We start from the raw sequence: 5687 nt of genomic DNA on the forward strand, positions 1-5687 counted from the left end.
CTAGTTTGATTGCTGATGAATTCCCTGCATTTGAGTGTGATCAATCTTCTTAATCCTGGACATTACATGAGCAAGATAACATTCATATGACACTGTTGCAATTTAAAGTTGAATACGCTATTTCCCTATAGCTCAAAAATACGCCATTTGGAATGGCTCTCTGAACCTTAATTTCACATCTCATAAATCTGCTTTAAACACTAATTTGTCCTAATCTATGTGTTGTATCTGAAAATATTAATACATGCTGTGATATATTGAAGAGGTCACTTCCAATGGTTTAACTCGCTTTTCAAGTTCAGCCCTGTGGATGCAATTCTGTTAGGCTCCATTTTGATACTTGGTTGATGTAGTTAGGTGCATAGCAGTTAAACACAGTTAAACACAGTCCCCTGAGAATAGTCTGGAACAGCTCTACAAAGATCAACTTTATAATTATGAATTTTCAATACTTCTATACCCACTCTAAACTAAACTCCAGTCACAGTTTCAACAGTATAACCTGGAAATCTCTGTTGCTTTCAAATCTTATATATATAGAATGTAGTATTTTCCATTCATCTTCGTCTACCGTATAGACTCAACAGTCAAGTGGAGTGCAACATTCAAATAGGACAAACGCTTGTCCACGTTGCCATAACGATCCTGAGAAGGAGGTGACAGGCAAGGTCATTTCTTTCAATAGCTCCTCCTCAGAGGAAGCCACAGTGTGGTGGCCCATGATTGTTTTTTGCTGAAGTGGCGCTCAGAGTTGTCATCCTGACAGCAATGAGGCGTTATTCTTTGTCTGATTCCTCATCTAAGACCAGAGAGTGAGCTTTCGCCCTGGTGGTGACACAGGATATTGCATCCTGGTTGTTGGAATTCTCAGGCCGGGTGGCCTCGTCCTGGTTTGGAACCAGCCTGCAGTGGCTGGCGTGTACCCGCAAAGTCCTCTCTGCTACGTCTGAGTTAGCAGCAGGAACTGGTACGGGCCCAGCCAACGGGCACTCTGGTTTCAGGTCTCTGCTCACAACCCATTGGCCTGGTTGGAAATGATGCAGGTCGGCTCTCTCAGGTCGGCAGACCTGTGAATCCACAGATGAGAGACACACCATAGACAAAACAGGACCGGACCGCAGCTTTTAGCAGCGGAGTTAGCAGCCATACTGGACACAGGATACTGGACACAGGATCAGAGGTTTCAATAGGAGCTTGGCCTTTGCCACCATTTCTTCTTCAGCTCTGCATCTCGTTCTTTCAACTACTTTCTAATTTCCTTCAACTACAACCTCCTCACTACCTTCAATTCAACTTCCTCACTACCTTCTTCACTACTACTAGTCTGTTTCATTAGCAACAACCAGTTAACTTGATAACATCCTTTACTCCCCCTCTTTTTTGAAACATGATCTGGTCAGTGTGCTAATTTGAAAACATAATGAAAGCATGGAATATGCAGTATAGGTTATGCTAACTATGAAATGAGCATTCATTCAAAATCAGAGTGAGAGGAGAATATCTGAGAGGTTTGAGCGTGGCTTAATTGATCTCGTTCAATATGTTGAGTCATGTCTCTCTGCCTTCTGGAGGAGGAAGCAGAGTTAAGAACAGTGCATCTTTGAAATGCACGGTCAACAGTTCAGTCTTATTAAAGCAGCAGCCACGCTGTGTGTAGGTGCGATGTAAATTATGAATAGTCACAACATGCAGGACATGGATAAAATCGCTTGCGCAATGCTACTAGGTCTAAAACAGCGTCAGTGGTAGTTGCCACTGGTTTCAAGTAGGACCCAAGTCCTTTTAACAGAGTCAAGTCTTTTTAGTCAGAAATACTTAAACAGAGTGCATTAGTCATCGTCAAAACCAGTCGGGCTCGTCAGTCCATGTAATCTTGTCAAGTGGAGCTAGCTTTTGTCTAATGAGGGTTGTCTGCTAAATCAGGGATAGACTCTGCAGTAGTCTATTACCAAGCAGCCTTTGTTTATTTATCATTAGTAATTGATCAAGGTAATTAACCTGCTCACGCACCAATTAGATTTAGGTCTTAGAAATTCTATGGCCATTTCCTAAAATAAAACAACATATTCGTATCATCAAACCATGAGTCCTTGTTTCTAACAAGAAATTGTTATTCGAAATAATCATTTAAAAAGAAAGGGAGCACCAACACATTATGTAAAACAGCGCCCTCTAATGGTGAAAACAAAAATTCCCTTAAATCAGGGTGAACAAATGGAAAAAATGCATTACTCATACCAAAACAATAAATGAATAGCTTCATATGGGGTTCTCAAATCATGAATAAATATAATTTATCTAAACCGCTCTCAAAAGAACACTATGGGTGTTATAAGTTGAGCTCAATTTCAATAACCACATTTCTGCGTTTGAGGACAGAGGGTTATGAGCACGCTTAGGACGTGATGGTTCCTTGGGTCTGACAACCACTTGGTTACTATTCTTAAATTTAGCCTAGATCATATCTATCTCTTACCCACAGTCAGTTGGGCAACGTGGGGGTGAGGCGTTTGACCAGCGTCCCCACGAACCAAGTTGTCAGTCCATCTTAAATGGGAAGTCGGTTACCCCGGTTGTATCCAATTCTTGGGGCAGCCTCCATCTCTCGTCCCGTGCCTGTGTCTACTCTGTAAACAAACTTCAGATATAATTCGTGACACATTTGTTTTACCATGCAGCTGTCTCCGTGGGCCGTCAGACGCACAGACAAAGCTGCATGGGCAGTTTACATACAATAAAAGACAGACAAAATAAAAGACATTTCAATTTCTCACCACTCTTGTGGGTAACACCAATTCTTAGAAATTATGCGCCGGAGGCACATAAACATAACAAAATAAATCATAGACCGCAGTTTTGATAAATTGGAGTGATGTCTTTTCCTTTTTTTTTTTCAAGAATATGTATCTGAGCATATTAAGTTAACATGACAATACAGTGAAGTGAGGTTGAAGTTAGCATCATCTAACACAACTTTAAGTGGCAGTCATTTCAAATTATTAAAATACTTGCGGTTCCAACCGGTTTGGCATTTATCCGGTAGTCCAGGAACGTCAATTCTCTGTAAAACTCAAAACCAATGAATGTGCATCTGAAATCAGTAAAACATGAAATCTTAAACAAAACAAAATTCTCAAAATTGGGTTGTCAGACAAATGTATCAGACTAAGATATTGGCAAATATGAATGATTTTTCTTTTTTCTCTTACCTCTACCCTCCCCCCTCCCCCCCCCCCCCCATGTCACGTACACTCTCACTCTCCCTAGAATGGGAGAGGAACCAGAGGGAGGTGTCTCAGAAGAGTAATACCCTAGGGGGGGCGTTATTTCAGACATCCCTGTTTGGGGTAAGGGTATGTAGCAGCCGTAGAGATGACAGTTGGTCGAACAGGAAGGGACGTTTGGACAGGAACAACGGACGTGGCCTGAACCAACAAAACTGTTTGGATAGGTGTCACAACAAGGAGGGGCCAGTATTGGGGGTTGGTTTAGTTTACATCTGCTTAACAAGGGACATGGCCTGAAACAACAAAACTCTTGTTTGGATAAGAGGTCAGAACAGGAAGAGGCCTATCTGTCCCTTCACTTCTCACGCACATGCTTCAGTGATTAAAAATAACTCCCATTTTAAAAGAAAATATGAGAACAAACAATGTAATAAAAAGTTACAGAAAAAAAACTAAACACGTTTAGTCAACCAAATTACTGCTGTGCTGAGAGATACTTGTTTGTTTTTTTATCCTGTTATATATTTTTTTCCCAAGATGGCAGTCATCAGAAGCCAAAATGGTCGACCCTCGAGAAGAGAAGAGGGAACAGGAAGTCTCTCTTTTTTTTTTTTCACACAAGCAGCCACGCAGGAAGTTTAACCACGTGTGCACAGAGTTAGCTAATCACGTGGGCTAATCAACATGTGGATGAGGCAGCTAGCACATTGAATACAATAGAACAGAGAAGATAGCTAGTTTGTAGCTAGTTTGAGCAGAACAAAAACAGTAGCCTAGCTAGAACGCAGCTAGCACGAAAATCAATCACAAATGTACACCAACCAAAACCCAGCATAACCCCAAAACACCCAGCATAACTATGGGTTTCAACAGTTAAACAGGACCTCAAATCCCAAAACAAAAACAGATCTACCTTGGCGTAGACTCAAACATACAATGGACCAAACATTGAAGAAGCCTCAGCTTCACATGAACACAAAACCCAAAGCTAACAGAAATACAAGATACGTAGCTTGGAGCAGAATTAAAAGAACAAAGGATGAGCACAAGAGTGCCGTAGAAATCCCAAAATAACCCCTAACACTAAACACAAAACAAAGCCAGCACAACACCAAACACTGAAATGCACAACCAAACCGAAGCTAACATGTACAGAAGGACAACACCAAACAAAGACCCAGAAAAACAGGATCAGAAACCCAAGACAAGACAAACACAATGAAACAAAACAAGGCCTACTCGACTCACTTAACAAAAGCAAATCACCCGGGGTTTAAAAGTTCTCGAAGTGTAACAGCCACCTCCGTGTAAGGCTTTTCGAGAGTAATAACGCTGTGTAGTACTCCACTATTCAGTACTGATAACGCTGTAAAATGCGTCGCAAACAAAAACCTAACCCTGGTTAGATATATAGGGCAGGGAGAACATTAGGCATTTTAAGCGGGCACGCGGTCAACAACCGGCTTTAAGAACAGAAATGCATGTACAGAAATGCATGTACAACAACCTCAGAAATGCATGTACAACAACCAGGACACGTGTGCGCGACACCGGCTCGAATAAACACTATTGTCTAAGTTTTCACACAGCTGAACAAACAAAAGGACCACTCTTAACTAGGTTCAAAACAACGTACCAGACTCCAGCAAATTCCAGGCTGCCTCGGGTCTCGGGGGGAAAACCGCACAACTAGATGCGTCCCCGAGATTGAATTCCCCCCCGTCCTTTGAGAAAAGGACGACACGCGTCCGTGAATGCAGCCCAAAACACCGAAGTCCAGCAGTCGTTCCCTTTTAGAGCATTACCGTCGCCATATTGTGAATATTATTTTTAGTCAGATTGTCAATGAACACGCTGAAGTGGTCGATCAAGCTGGTTTTTAAACAAAGTACAATAGTTTATTCTATGTTACGATTCTGCAGAAGCGGACCCTCGCACCGGAAGTGATTCCAGGCAAGAGTGCCGAACGTGAATAGGGTTCGTTGGTTTATACAGGAGAAAAGGAAGTGACAGTTTCAGGGGAAAGACAGGGAAGTGATGTCACACAGGGAGGGATTTGTAGTTCTAACAGACTGATCTATGAGAACGAACTACAAAGTTAAGATTACAGTCCAGGGGGGAAAACAGAACACTTTGTTGAGACTTGAAATTCATTCACACCACCAGGGCCACATCCTCCGCCTGGAACACCTGAGACCGCCAGGGCCACATCCTCCACCTGGAACACCTGAGACCGCCAGGGGCCACATCCTCCGCCTAACACCCCCCAGCCCCAACCCCCACATCCTCCGCTTAACACCCCCCAGCCCAACCCCCACATCCTCCGCTCAACACCCCCCTGCCCAACCCCCGCATCCTCCGCTCAAACACCCCCCCTGCCCAACCCCCACATCCTCCGCTTAACACCCCCCAGCCCAACCCCCACATCCTCCGCTTAACACCCCCCAGCCCAACCCCCAC

The sequence above is a fragment of the Borostomias antarcticus genome (assembly GCF_949987555.1).
Source record: "Borostomias antarcticus genome assembly, chromosome: 33".
NCBI classification, from domain to species: Eukaryota; Metazoa; Chordata; class Actinopteri; order Stomiiformes; family Stomiidae; genus Borostomias; species Borostomias antarcticus.